This window comes from Triturus cristatus, chromosome 7 (assembly GCF_964204655.1).
Source record: "Triturus cristatus chromosome 7, aTriCri1.1, whole genome shotgun sequence".
Classification (NCBI taxonomy): Eukaryota; Metazoa; Chordata; class Amphibia; order Caudata; family Salamandridae; genus Triturus; species Triturus cristatus.
The window spans coordinates 1,095,306,340-1,095,322,744 of NC_140590.1; positions in this window are offsets into that span (position 1 = coordinate 1,095,306,340).

The window sequence follows — 16,405 nt, forward strand, 5'->3', positions numbered from 1 at the left end:
CAGCAGGCCCAGCAACATGCGGAGCAACATGCCTGTCAACTGCGACACCAAGGGCGGATGGAGGACAGACAGGCTGAGCTTGTGACGGTGCTCACGGGAATTAACCGTTCACTCCGTCGGATAGCCGACAACATGGGCAACCCTCCCTGTGCCACCAGGCGTAGAACATCACCACCCACAGGGAGGGATCAGGAGGAGGAGGATACATCCGACGGAGCATCCCAAGCATCGTCACGGCCTGCTTCTGAGGGTTCCCGCAGGAGGGCGGGCCGTCCATGGAAAAGACCGTGAGGGTCGGCGCAACAGCACCATCTCCCTGGACACCTGGCCTGGCACCTGGCCCACTGAACCAACAGCAGCACATCAGCAAATGACATTCTCTGCCACATGGACTTGCTGGTCACTGTCTGACCAATGTGGACAGAGACTGTGGCATGGACTCTGATGATTTCCAATGGCAAGGACACCAACTCCCCCAGTGAACTTTGGATTCCACACACCCGGAAAGCCCCTCTTGTCATACCCCCCCCCCAACACGTACCCCAACACGAATTAAAACTTACACAATCAAGAGATGATGCCTACATTGTGCATTATTACCTTACATGTGTCTTGTAAAGTCTAACCATGCCTGAGTTCTCATATGACTTCAACCATCCACACCCTGGGGCCTGAGTCTGGCACAGGACACACATGGGTCACAATGTATTAGGCAAGACAGACATGGATCACCAAACACACCCGTGATGGGCCCAACCAGCTGAGGGGGTGGCCACACAACCGTGCCGACAGACATATTGAGTACAGCAACAGTCATGCGCAGAGGTCAGGGATCATGTGGAGTGTCCAGGGGGGCACCCAGGTAAGTGTAGACAGGTGGCAGAACCATGTCCTGCAAGCTTGAGTCAGGTGGATGCAGAGAATGGTGGCCTGGCCAACGTAGGATGCAGGGGGATGGCACATGTCACAATACCCACACAGTCATGGACATAATGCACAATACAGAGTCTAATCCCAGACAAACAGCTTGCATCTTGCTACTCTACACATAGACACATAGCCACTATGACTGAAAACCATGCCAGACATGCCGTATGCACCGTGGCAACACACCAGCATTGACTGAGATGAGGCACCTTGGAGGCATAGGGACACCTTTATTAGTCATGTATTCCGGAATGCAGAGGCAACTCGGAGTACACATACACAGGTCATGTGGAGTAACATGTGGGTCCAACACTGGCACCCCCCTTCTGCACCACATATGCTTGAAATCCATGGAACTGGCACACAAGTGACGGCTAACAGCTAAACACCCCCTCCTGCACACGGAGAGGCTGCGATACACCATAAAACCTCTGATGTGGAAGTCCCACAACATGTCAACCCGATGCAAACCGTATGTTTCCAAGGGCAGTGTAACACACATTGATGCCTTCATCACAATCCACTATCCCATTACAGATGACTGTCAACAAGTCTGACCATCTATTCAGGTGAATCTAGCTACATGTCATGTGACCCATGGTGATGCTACATGTCTGCAGAGGAACCTAACATCAACAGGAGCAGTGTGCACACATTGTAAACAAATACCACACCCAAAACACCCCTGATGCATCCCTTACCCTAAGGTGATTTCCAAACTTGTCCGTGCATGTAACGCTGAGTCAGCACACGTTGCTCTGGCCATGAGGAATAGCAGTGCCACAACAATGCAACCAGCAGACGGCATGCGCAAGTACCTGGGGATGAGAGACACACAAGAAGTCAGCCACAAGAAGCACCTCCACTTGCATGTGCATGTACTCGACACATATAAGGATGCCAAATTGCTAGGTGACAATTATGACTCCGGAAATACACTCATCACTGGCACCATCACTCGTGTGACACATCCACACACAGGGGTGACTCACATGGCATACATGCAGATGGACACACACATCGCAACACATGCCACACGGGGACCAATGCGTGCACACTCAGACACTGGTACTCACCACTAAGCAAAGAAGTCGCGTATGAGCCGACTCCGGATGTCCTCTTGAGGAACCACATCCTCCACATCACTAGCCCCATTGCCAAGCCCTTCGTCCTCCACGGGTGGATGGTCCTGATCATCTTGATCCAGGATGAGTGGCACAGCTTTCTCAACTGCCATGTTGTGCAGCATGCAGCACACCATGAAGATTTTGCAGACCTTCAACGGGGCATATGGGAGGGCGCCGCCGGTCTTGTGTAGGCACCTGAATCGGCTCTTCAGGAGGCCAAATGTCCTCTCTATCACTCGCCTTGTCCGGCCATGGGCGGTGTTGTAGCGGAGCTGGGCCGGCGTGCTGGGGTTGCGGAGAGGTGTGATCAGCCATGGCATGTTGGGATAGCCCGCGTCCCCTACATGGAAACCACATGGACATGAGTAGGACAGGGGAAGCGTTTGTGCTGGAAGTCTACGCAAAAAACAGGACAGACAGAGTGTACCCACCAACAACACATGCTTGTTCGTTACGCAGCTGCGTCATCATTTCAGGCACTCTGCTACGCCTCATGATGTAGGCATCGTGTGCTGATCCTGGAAAACGAGCACAGACATGTGAAATCACCATGTTGGACAGACACACCACAAGGGCATTGATGGAGTGGTAGTGCTTGCGATTCCTGTACACTACCTCCTATGCCTGTGGTGGTACCAAAGCCACATGTGTCCCATCTATGGAGCCAATGACATGGGGCATCCCTCCCAGGGCATAGAATCCACGCTTGACACCAGTCAACATTTCAGGAGTCGGGAAATGGATGAACTCATCCAGGTGAAGCAACATGGCCTCCAAAAATTCATGCAGCACACGGCTGAACATGGTCTGGGACATGCCACCAACATGAGCTATGGTATGTTGAAAGGTACCCGTGGCCAGGAAATGTAGGGCTGCCATTACCTTCAGCTTGGGTGTCAGTGCCGTAGGATACTTATGTAGCGGTTGCAGGTGTGGTGCCAGCCTTGCCGTCAACTCTTCAATCAACGGTTGGGGGAAGCGGTAGCAGCGTATACAGTCATTCTCCCGCATGTCAGCCAAGTCAGGAATTGTTCGGGGAAGAGGCGGCGCTCTGCAGTAATTTGGAAGTGACATGGAAGAGTGAGTGCACCACAACAACAATTTCCATGTACTGAGCACATGTTAATCAGTCAATACACATATGCTACATATGGAGTCAGGTATGTGCTACATTCCCTGGACACGTATGGCTGCCAGGTGACACTTCTACCAAGACCCAGCTACACACAGGGATTGTGAACCTCCACATCCCATGGCATGGGCCTAGCTGGGTCCCAGTGTAAGTGAACAGCCAGACACAATACAGGAGTGACATACATCAACATATCAGCAGATGTAGGATGTTTATTGCAGAGACAGGTAGCAGGACCCTAGAGCCACAGGTCACATGACATACCACTAGGACAGCCCACACACCTTGCCATGAAGGTGTACATGTCATGACTCATCAGACATACATTGGGAGTATGCTGACAGGTCCTTGTTACGCTACTCCGTGTCCCATGCCTGGTGTGCGTAACAGTGTGCCATGGCCATCTACACACAGACACATGTTGTTTGCAGCAACTGCAGATGCAGTTGAGTGAACACCAACATCAAGCTAATGGGAACACAACACACACACATGACATAGTCACATCGTACAATGTGGGAAGTCACATGTCAGGTGTGCTAAAACCTGTTGCGGCCTTCAGGGGACACTTGCGTGTGTTGTTGACTGTGCCATGGCAGTGACGCTTATCTCAAGTGTCCTGTACGACATGCACACATGTCAAAGGAGTGAAGGGCATGTCTGGCACATAGTGCACCTTCACACATCACATCTGTACACATCTCATCATACATCTATTGCCTTCACAACTCAGGAGTAATGTGCCACATCACAGCCTTTCACACCTGTGCCCCACACACGTAGTCCTGCACAGACAATGCCTTGATGTCCATCCATGGACAAGTATGTCAGCTCTATTCCTGTCTGTGTGCTGCCTGTCACCACTCTTATGTGTGAAAGGCACCGTACATACGCTCTGAGGGCGTGTGTACGTTCACTATCACTATGGAGGTGCTGACGTAGGCCTACCCATAGTGATATTGAGCGTACACGCGTGTGTACGGCCCGTACCACTATGGGTACGCATACGCGAGCACACCCATAGTGATAGTGAGCGTACACGCGTGTGTACGGTCCGTACCACTATGGGTACGCATACGCGAGCACACCCATAGTGATAGTGAGCGTACACGCGTGTGTATGGTCCGTACCACTATGGGTACGCATACGCGAGCACACCCATAGTGATAGTGAGCGTACACGCGTGTGTACGGTTCGTATCACTATGGGTGTGCTCGCGTATGCGTACCCATAGTGGTACGGACCGTACACACGCGTGTACGCTCACTATCACTATGGGTGTGCTCGCGTATGCGTACCCATAGTGGTACGGACCGTACACACGCGTGTACGCTCACTATCACTATGGGTGTGCTCGCGTATGCGTACCCATAGTGGTATGGACCGTACACACGCGTGTACGCTCACAATCACTATGGGTGTGCTCGCGTATGTGTACCCATAGTGGTACGGACCGTACACACGCGTGTACGCTCACTATCACTATGGGTGTGCTCGCGTATGCGTACCCATAGTGGTACGGACCGTACACACACGTGTATGCTCACTATCACTATGGGTGTGCTCGCGTATGCGTACTCATAGTGGTACGGGCCGTACACACGCGTGTACGGGCCGTTGCTATGCATTAGAGCTGCCCTAGGGACCCGGAACGCACCGTACCGGTGTGTGAATAACCGAATTACATAGAGGACACATGAGGGACAAGTATAAAGCCAGAGATGAATGCTGGTTGCCATGGAGACGCAGTTTAAAGTTTGAATTTTTTGAATTAGGTGTCCTGCTAGAGTCGGTTTGGAAGAATCTACTTTGTAGCAAAGTGGTTGTTGACGTTACATCATCCAGACTTTTTAAAAAACTGCAACTCCATCACAGGGGTAGCTTTAAACGGATTGGAGGATACATAGGATGCAAATGTGAGTGACCAATCACTCTGTACTCCTGTGCATGCAACAGGCCAGCAAGGCTGATAAAAGGCACACAGGTCCCATGAGAGAGCACTTTCCTGCACATCTTTGGATTCTACTACACTGCTGTTGCTCGTCATTCCCTGGCACCATGTCAAGGTCTGTGAAGAGGTCCCAGCCTTTCACCCTGGAGGAGAATATGGCATTGCTGGATGTCATCCTCCCACAGTACCCCATGCTGTATGGCAGGCCAGGGTATCAGTTGAGTGCTGAGTACACTAGCACAGACTGTGTCCCTATTTTTGTGACTGTCACTTCTGGCATTGTGTCCAGGTGTGACACACATGCATTGTACTGTAGAGTGGGTCCCGGGGGGGGGGGGAAATCCTGATGTCTTCCAGCCATAACGTGCTGTGGTGCATGTTTGCTGTCCTCACTTGCATTGTGTTCACAGTGACAATCACTGCATGGTGCATGCCACATTCTGCCTCTCTATTCCTCCTGGGATTGTTGTTTCCACACTCCTCATGTGATTCTGTGTTCACCCCAGTGTGACAGGTGACTGTACCCACAGATGTGTGTTTGTGTCGTGCAGCTGTGCTGAGAGTGTCCACATGATGTGTCCGTACCCTGGAGATCGGTGTGTGTGTAAGTCCCCTGTCATGTGGGTGGGTGCATATATGGAGGGTAGCACCCCAGCTGCATGAGGGATGGGTATACCCTGGCCATCTGCTGTGAGCAGGGAACAGTGATGTGTGTCTGCCGTGATGAGCCATCCCCACACCTGTTACCCCACCCAGTCTAGTGGCACATGTGCAGAGTGAGGTTTGTAGCTGCAGTTGCCAATGGCATGTGAATGTCCTGTGCCTGTGTTTGTCTGTGTACTCTGCTGAGGTAGCGTCAGTGGCCTGTGGCATGTGACTGCTTTGAGGTGCTGCACATGATCCTGGTGTAGCTTGTGATGCACAGTGTGAGCCTGGATCATTGATTGTGTCGTTTCCCTCATTCCACCTGTCTACTTTCAATGGCATGTACTGCTTTTGCCCTTCCCCAGAGGATAATGTCCCTATGACAGAGGTGCAATGCATTTGCTGCATACTATGCCTTGTTGTAACCAGCAAATTTGTTCTAATATGTGTCTCTGTGACATGTGCCAGGTGTATTGATGTACTGTAATTTGTTAATACTCACAGGTAGGCGCCTCTGCCAAGAAGCAAATCTGGATGACCGCCGTCAGTGCCGTGAAGAGGACAGAGGGTCGCAAGCGGCGCCTGGCCCAGGTGAGAAAACGCTGGCAGGACATCCGGTGCTGGATGCGGAGGATCGAACGGGTCCTGCTGGGGGACTCACCTGAGACCCATAAGAACCGTGGGCGCCGCCGCCTGACCCACATCCACAAGCGTGTGCTGGCGGTGGTCTTTCCTGACATGGACAGGCGCTTACAGGAGAAGCAGCAGCAGGAAGGGGGTAGGTACATGTGTGTTTGTTGTGTGTCACCAGCATTTGTATGTGCACAGTTGCATGGATGCACTGCCAGGGTTGAAATGTGCTGTGCAGATCCTGTTACCCACAGTATAGCGGTGCTCTCCAGCCTCCCTTCCCCTCCTTGCAATGTGTTCCCTGGTCTGTGTGTTGTCACTCCTTCACAAGGTTATCTAGGCTCGCAGTTCCTCCACGTGACCAATGCCTGTAGCATCATGTGTGGGGGTGGTGTGTAACAGGTTTTGGGAGCTTGCCTGTGCCATGTCCATTTCAGTACTTGTGGGTTCCATGTCAGTTGGCACTGATGCTGAGTCCAGACATAGGAGTTAGTCTCTCAGGTGTAATGCCTTACAGCATGCATGTCCTATGTTGTGGCCTGTGACATGATGTGCATGAGTGTGCGATACGCATAGAGCAGGGATGGTGGCGTGTGTTGCAGTCATTCCCATTCAGGACCATGGAGTTGTGTGGCCACTACTGTCCCCTGGGGCATCTTTTCCTAGGTGTCATGTGTCTCATCACAAAATGTGGACACTCTCAGTGTCTACAGCATAGGTTGTGCTCTGTGCCATTGTCCCCTGGCACCATGTATATTGACGTAAAATGTACTACAAGTGTCCACTGTACAGCCTGAGCAGATTTTGCAGGTTCCTACTCACGGTGGCCAGTGCCTGTGTGTCTTGTTACAATCATCTGATGATGCCCATTTGTACATGAAAAATTAGGACAGGCGCACCTTGGGTATTTTGTGTCCCATCTTGATTTTTAGCAGCCCATGTGTATTTCATCCAGACTAAGAGATGTAAGTGCTTCCTGTGTCTCAACAAATTGTCTCATGTAGGGGGTAGTTGGTGCGGGCAAGGTCTACATGTCAGAACCGGATATCTCCTTGCAAGGTATGACCAGTGTGTGAAGTTAGTCTGGACATACACTCAAGGTGCAGTGAGGCAGTCATGGTGGGCATGTTTTCTTTATTGCCTATGCAGCATATGCCTCAAGTTCATGGATATGGTCCCTGCTCATCCCTATTTTCGGCAACGCTGTGTGGTGCAGATGCAGTGCTGGATTGTCCACAGTGCTTGGCTTCTCAGCCATAATCCATTTCATGTCATGTGCAATTGTGTCATGCTCTCCATAGTTTTGCAGTGGCATGGTGGGTCAAACAACTGTGTGTTGCAGTGCCTACATATGTACCTTGTATTGTAGATGTTACTCATCTTTCTTTTCAGGCTATGCACTGTAACCTATGTAGATTGGACTCTTGTGACATATGTATGCACGTGTTTGATGAATTCCTGTCTCTTCACCTTGCCCACAGCATCGTCGGGGGACACGGATGGGGACATAGGCACAGACCGTGCGGAGGGACCGAGCACCAGTGCCAGCAGTGACATCTTGGCTGGCACATCGAGTGGAACTGAGGCGGAGGGGAGTGAGGCGGAGGACCTGTCCAGTGCCACCACAGATTATGAAGCGGACGGGTCCGAGGCTGAGCTCTCCGAGTGGGCGGAGGCTGCACCACCAGCTGACAGCGGCACAACATCTCTCCCCGCCCCCTCCATTGCCATCAGCCACCTCCCACTTGCTCGTGTCCCTTCCCAGCGTGCCCGGTCCCCACATGTCTCCTTCCTGCCAGGCACCGCACCCCCTGCCCCTGTCTCCACTGCTGCCGCCAATGCCGAGTCTGTGGACATCCAGCGGCAGTTGCAGGTTGGTCAGGCTGCGATCCTTAATGTCCTCCATGGCCACAGCCAAGTGCTGAACAACATGGAGGCATACTTGGAGGGCATTTACTCATCGCAGGCTGACCAACGCAACTTGCTGAGGTCGATTGACTCGACACTGACTGCAGCAGTGGGTCTCCTGCAGCGCTTCATCCAAACCCCTACCCCTGACCCATCCACACTTCCCACTCCCATGCCTGTCCCACGTACACCCAGACGTCAGCATGCACACACCACAACAGACACAGGCACCACACCAGCAGGGAAGGTCAAACGCACACCTCCTGGCACGCACACACAGGGTGAGGTAGGCACACCCACTGGATCGGGGGGCAAACGTAAGACACGCAGCCAGAGTGGGAGTCCGCATTACTCCAAATCCACTCCCTCCAAATCCCCTCCCCTCAGCTCTCCTGGCCAAAGGTCGGATACAGGGTCAGTCCTGCCCAGTCTGTCCATCAGCCCCAGTGTGGCACCACCCCGCAAGCGGTGGAGGCAGGACACCGGCTGGGGAGTTGAGTCCCCCCCCTGTCCACACCCTCCCCCAGTGGCGCTGCGACCCATCCCTCCGACCCCCCCCCCCCTCCTTGGGGCCTGCGGTTCCTTCGGGTGCAGGGGAGTCGCTGGAGGACCTTGCTAAGGTGTGCAGCGCAATCCTGGACTCTGTCTTTGGCCCTGCCCCACCCCCTGTGGTGGAGTCCTCCATCCCTGCACCCACGACGCCTACCCTTCGCCCTCATGTCCCTGCGGTGCCTGGTCCTTCCCCCCCACATGATGCCCCCCCCTGTGGAAGACAAAGGAGTCTGACTGTGCAGGCCAGCTAGGGGACACGCGTCCCACTGTGTCCCCCATCCGGCTGTGATTCATGGACTGCCCTATGGGCTTTGTAAATATTGAACTTCCTACAAACAACCATTTTTTGATCATGCTGAATAAAGCTATTTTTATTTTCCTTAGAACACTACTGCTTTGCTGGTATTGCTGTTGGTGGGGCTGCTACATGATTTTGGGTGGTGATCATGTGTTGGGTGTGTGGGAAATGTAGTAGTGTGCTGCTCATAGGCGGGACCCTGGTATCTGTGTGCCATCACAAGGTGTTGGCTAAGTTTCTTTGTTCATGTACGCAGTTACTGCATGGTGCCATTGTCCCAAGGTGTGTTCCTTCCTCTGTGTACCCTGACATCTTCCCTGCAGGGTGTTTCCAATATGTTGTGCTGAGCTGTGGCTACATGAGCTGGGTGTGTGACGGACCCCTTCAACTTTGGCCATGCATGCAGAGCGATGTCTCCACCTGCATCATTCGTGGCATCCTTGGTGATCACTGTACTTGTGTATGGAGTCTGTTGACATGACTTCATGTGGACATGTTTTCTTTTAGGCGCTATTCATGTGTATACTCCCAGCCTCGCACACATGTGGTACATGTACTGCAGTGTCTTTGTACACCTGAATGACATTTGTGGGCATTGGATCTGTGGGTACTCCACCCTTTTCTTTCCAGGGGCACTGCTGTGAGTGTTAGGCACCCACCACTCTTATGTCTGGGCACTGCTGGGAGAACTCTGCACACACCCCTCTTATGTCTGGGCACTGCTGGGAGGACTCTGCACCCACCCCTCCTGCGTCTGGGCACTGCTGGGAGAACTCTGCACACACCCCTCCTGCGTCTGGGCACTGCTGGGAGGACTCTGCACATACCCCTCTTATGTCTGGGCACTGCTGGGAGGACTCTGCACCCACCCCTCTTATGTCTGGGCACTGCTGGGAGGACTCTGCACACACCCCTCTTATGTCTGGGCACTGCTGGGAGGACTCTGCACCCACCCCTCCTGCGTCTGGGCACTGCTGGGAGGGCTCTGCATACACCCCTCTTATGTCCAGGCACTGCTGGGGGGACTCTGCACACACCCCTCCTGCGTCTGGGCACTGCTGGGAGGACTCTGCACACACCCCTCTTATGTCTGGGCACTGCTGGGAGGACTCTGCACCCACCCCTCCTGCGTCTGGGCACTGCTGGGAGGACTCTGCACACACCCCTCTTATGTCCAGGCACTGCTGGGGGGACTCTGCACACACCCCTCCTGCGTCTTGGCACTGCTGGGAGGACTCTGCACACACCCCTCTTATGTCTGGGCACTGCTGGGAGGACTCTGCACACACCCCTCTTATGTCTGGGCACTGCTGGGAGGACTCTGCACACACCCCTCTTATGTCCAGGCACTGCTGGGGGGACTCTGCACACACCCCTCCTGCGTCTGGGCACTGCTGGGAGGACTCTGCACACACCCCTCTTATGTCTGGGCACTGCTGGGAGGACTCTGCACACACCCCTCTTATGTCCAGGCACTGCTGGGGGGACTCTGCACACACCCCTCCTATATCAGGATGTGTACGCTTAGAACATACACGGGTGTGGGTTGGCTACATGCATACGCAGGTGGGGGTACGGTCCGTACATACACTGTTGGGGTGGGGGGTACTGTCCGTACATACGCGGGTGTGGGTATGCTCCATCCATACGTGGGTGTGGGTACGCTCCATTCAATCACGGGTGGGGGTACGCTCCGAACATACAGGGGTGGGGGTACGGTCCGTACATACACTGTTGGGGTGGGGGTACGCTCCATCCATACGCGGGTGGGGGGTACGCTCCATCTAGACGCGGGTGTGGGTACGCTCCATTCAATCATGGGTGGGGGTACGCTCCGAACATACGGGGGTGGGGGTATGGTCCGTACATACACTGTTGGGGTGGGGGGTACGCTCCATCCATACGCGGGTGTGGGTACGCTCCATTCAATCACGGGTGGGGGTACGCTCCGAACATACGGGGGTGGGGTTACGGTCCGTACATACACTGTTGGGGGTACGCTCCATCCATACGCAGGGGGTACGCTCCATCCATACGCGGGTGTGGGTACGCTTCATTCAATCACGGGTGGGGGTACGCTCCGAACATACAGGGGTGGGGGTACGGTCCATACATACACTGTTGGGGGGTGGTACGCTCCATCCATACGCGGGTGGGGGGTACGCTCCATCCATACGCGGGTGTGGGTACGCTCCATTCAATCACGGGTGGGGGTACGCTCCCAACATACGGGGTGGGGGTACGATCCGTACATACACTGTTGGGGTGGGGGGTACGCTCCATCCATACTCGGGTGGGGGTACGGTCCGTACATACGCGGGTGTGGGTACGCTCCATTCAATCACGGGTGGGGGTACGCTCCGAACATACGAGGGTGGGGGTACGGTCCGTACATACACTGTTGAGGTGGGGGTACGCTCCATCCATACGCGGGTGGGGGTACGGTCCTTACATACGCGGGTGTGGGTACGCTCCATTCAATCACGGGTGGGGGTACGCTCCAAACATACGAGGGTGGGGGTACAGTCCGTACATACACTGTTGGGGTGGGGGTACGCTCCGTACATACGCGGGTGTGGGTACGCTCCATTCAATCACGGGTGGGGGTACGCTCCGAACATACGGGGGTGGGGGTACGCACCGTACATACACTGTTGGGGTGGGGGTACGCTCCGTACATACCCGTACCCACGCTCAACAATGCTGGTGCGGCCCGTACCCAGGCCTTTGCCACGTGGGTACGGGCCATACCGCCATTGTTGGGGTGACGTAGGTGTGGGCGTGGTACGACTCGTACCCACGCTCTTAAGGCGTGGGTGCGGGATGTACCTGTATTGTTTTGTTGCCGGTTCGCGTTGTCAACCACTTCCGTTGTGGCGGACGCGGGCTTTGCTGGACACGCCCCCACCCCCTCGTAGTGACCAGGTCCTGGGGGTCAGGTATGTCCAGGGCATGTGTGCTGTGTGACTTGGGTGGGGGTTTTGTGGGCTGCCACTGTTCCTGCCCCCCCCTTTCCCCCCTCCCTTTGTTGTTCTGACCTTCTGCGGCGTCTGCGTCAGAGCCTGTAGAGGAGGTCGACTGCTATGAGGGCCGGGATGACACGTAGGTTCGGGTCCATGTCTGTCCGTCTCGTGCAGGTACTCCTTGTTCGCGTCGTCCTGATTTCCCGGCAGTTTTTGGCTGCCGGAAAATATTCACCGTGCGGGATGACGTCGGAGCGAATCGTACTTCCTGGTTCGTGAAAGGCAGGCTGCGTGCGTCCGGATGTCATGTCGGCGCTTTCCCGGATCACATTTGTAAGTAATTTTTCGTCGGTCGGTGTTTTGTACGAATCGTACGGAAACAGTGTTTCCGTGCGAATCGTACTTCCATGTGTGTATTTTGGTGCGACCGGGTAGCCGTCGGACGGAGAATATGCTCCGTCCGACGGTTTGTACCCGGTTTTTGCCGGATCGGAATCGGTACCTTAGTCTTTTAAACAGTCACTTATAGAAACACATACTTATTCATACAGGAACTCTTTCAATCTCTCACTCTCACATATACTCACTTATATACACCAATAGTCACATATACTAGTTTAAAACATATGTAGTTACTCATAAAGACACTATTGAGACAGTCATTCACTCACTAACACACCCATACACACACTCATCCACCCACACAGTCCTGCACACATGCTGTCTTCAACACATACAAACAGTGAGTCACTCATTCATGCACCTTTGCACTACGTAATACCCCCCACCGAACCATGCAGACACTTAGACTGATACTCAAAAAACCAACTAATAACCTATATAGACACCCATGTAGCTACTCACCAACACATGCAGCCACTTATACACAAAGTGAGAGACTGATACAGATATTTACATATTTAAACATTACTCACTAAGCCATGTATTCACTATGATACACTTAATCAGTCAGTTACACAATCAATTTTTCAAAAACAAATCATCCATTTAGACACTTATATACCCATTTATTCTTCCATTTACCTTGAGTTCTACATATATAAAACATATTTAATTTTCAGAAAAACACACATTCACTGGATGATGTCATCAGTGATGTCATCAGTGATGTCATTTGAGATGTCATCAGTGATGTCATGAGTGATGTCACTGACCATGTCATGAGTGATGTAATATGTGACGTCATCAGCAGTGCATTGCGGGCGCGCGAGTTATAGTTAGATGAACTAACTATAACGGGGGAATTTCAATGGTTTTGTACAAGTGAAAAGTCCAGCTAACTATAACACCCCTGAAACCTATGGTTTTTTCAGTGAATATATATATATATATATATATATATATATATATATATATATATATATATATATATATTATCTACTGGCGGTCGCCAGTAGATAGTTATAGTTACAACCTAGTTTCCATAGGAAATCTCAAAATTCTATTTTGAATAACTTTGGCGCCAGTTGACGAATCCTCGCGAAATTTTCAAAACTAATGGGGCGCTCCGTTCAGCTCCTACCCTGAAAGTCTCGGGGTGATTCGTCAAGCGGGGGCCGAGAAAAAGGGGGGGTCCCAAAACACATTTCCCCATGCATTTTTCCATAGGACCTTTAGTCGCAGCTACAGCCCGAACGGCTGTACAGAATTACGTGAAATGTGGCAGAGAGGTAGCCATAAGGTCAAGGAAGTGCCTTTTGCAGGTCTGGTGTAAATCTGTTCAGTATTTCCTGAGAAAATAGCATTTAAAAGCATATCAATATCTATACGCGCGCACCGTGCGCGCATTGTGCGTGCACCCTGCCGAGCGCGAGTGCAATTCTGATTGGTTGTTAGATGTCGGTAAACATTCGAATCGGTCAAAATCAGGAAGTGTCGGCCGCCATTTTGTCTCTCGCAGTCTGAGGGTGTTAAAAAAAAAGTTGGAGAACGTGAAAAGGGGGCAGAGTGGACAGTTCCTGACCCCCTAGCCTTGGTCGGGGGGTCACAGAAGGACCCTCAAGGGCGAAAAAAACAATTTTTATTTTTTTAAATCGCGAGGTGCGCGCATGTTGCGCGCACGCCGTACCGTGGGTGCTCGGTGCGCGCAGGGTGAAAAACCTGAAAAAAATAAAATAAAATAAATACATAACTTAGCATTTAAAAAACCGTACAAATTCACTGAAAAAACCATAGGTTTCACACACGTTATAGTTACGAATTAGCATTTAAAAAACCTTGCAAATTCACTTAAAAAACCATAGGTTTCACACATGTTATAGTTAGCTGGACATTTCACTCGTAAAAAACCAATGAAATTCCCCCGTTATGATTAGTGCAGGCAACTATAACTCACGCGATCGCAATCCTCTGCTGATGACGTCAGATATTACATCACTGATGACATATGTGTCTTTATGAAAAATAAATATTTGTAATATATGTATAGCTAAAGATTAATGGAAGAAGACATGGGTAAATAAGTGTCTAAATACAGTGATGTAATATCTGACGTCATCAGCAGATGTCGCCAGTAGGTAGTTATAGTTAGGACCTATTTTCCATAGGAAATCCGCAACATTCTATTTGGAATAACGTTGGTGCCGATTGACAAATCTTTGCGAAAGTATCCAAACTTTTGGCCAGCTCCGGTCTGCTCCTATCCTGAAAATTTCACGGTGATTCATTAAGCGGGGGCCGAGAAAAAAGAGGGGTCCCAAAACGCGTTTTCCCCATGTATTTTCCCATAGGACCTGTTGACGCAGCTACAGCCCGAACAGCTGAACGGAATTACACCAAATTTGGCAAAGAGGTAGTCCTCAGTTCAGACTCGTGCCTTTTGCTTAAATGGTGTAAATCCGTTCAGTAGTTCCTGAGAAAATTAGAGTTAAACAGATAGATTATATCTGGGCGGAGCCTAACCACACATCTTATCGTGAGATCTGATTGGCTGTCAGTACTTCATCCAAGAAGTGTTGGCAGCCATCTTGGGACCAATATACATGATAGCACCTCATTAAAAAGCATTGCAGTTAATAGAAGGTTTTAAGACATTAGTTACATTATAAATCATTTGTTGATGGTACCATACTCATTTTAGTAATTGTGGTGTGTTCTAAGGTGATTTTACCATGTGAAAAAGCCTTCTGCTGTGATATCATGAATCATGTTTGAGAGAAAACAATTTTCTCATGCTTTTCCCACAGAGGTTTGGAAGGTGATCTATGAGCTAAACTGAGAGCATATTTTCTGTAAATTCACATAATCTTTCTCAGTCATGTGAGAATGAAGTCTGACATTCTCAGTAAAACATGTACATCCAACAAGGGCAGAGACTGTCAGTTGATTCCTTTGTGTTCTACTGCAGCTTCCCAGAGTGTTCTAAAGAACAACTAGAGCGCTAACAGTCCTACTTATGACAAACGTATTGCACACCTGAAGCCATCTTGATTGGAATAAAGTGGTAACTCTTAAAACATTTAATTTAAAAAGGAACAAAATGAGGGGGTTAATTTTGCCATAGAAAGTATGGTTAGTGCTGCAGAAAGAAAAATTAGGGCACATTTTGAGAGACTTCTCAAATCCTCTTCTATTTCATTAAAAAATTCTGACATGCAGAGTGAAACATGCACTTTCAATACCAGCAGCAGACTTCCCTGGTGAGCAGTAGCTTTACTACAGTGATCTAATGAGCAACTAGAGTGCTAACATCCTGAATTTCTGGCAAATGTGTGACACATCTGAATGCCTTCTTGATGGAATCAAAGTAAAAAACTGATAAAAGAGCCCAAATGTAGCACAAGTATCACCCAGATGTAGCCAAAGTACAGCCCAATGACAGAATGTCCCAGAGTGTTCTAACGAACAACTAGAGCGCTAACAGTCTTACTTATGACAAAAGTATGGCACACCTGAAGCCATCTTGGTTGGAATAAAGTGGTAATTCTTAAAACATTTAATTTACAAAGGAACAAAATGAGGGGGTTCATTTTGCCATAGAAAATATGATTAGTGCTGCAGAAAGAAAAATTAGGGCACATTTTGACTTCTCAAATCCTTTTCTATTTCATAAAAAAATTCTGACATGCAGACTGAAACACGCACTTTGAATACCAGCAGCAGACTTCCCTGGTGAGCAGTAGCTTTACTACAGTGATCTAATGAGCAACTAGAGTGCTAACATTCTGAATTTATGGAGAATGTGTGACACATCTGAATGCCTTCTTGATGGAACCAAAGTAAAAAACTGAAAGGATTTCCTACTGAGGAGAC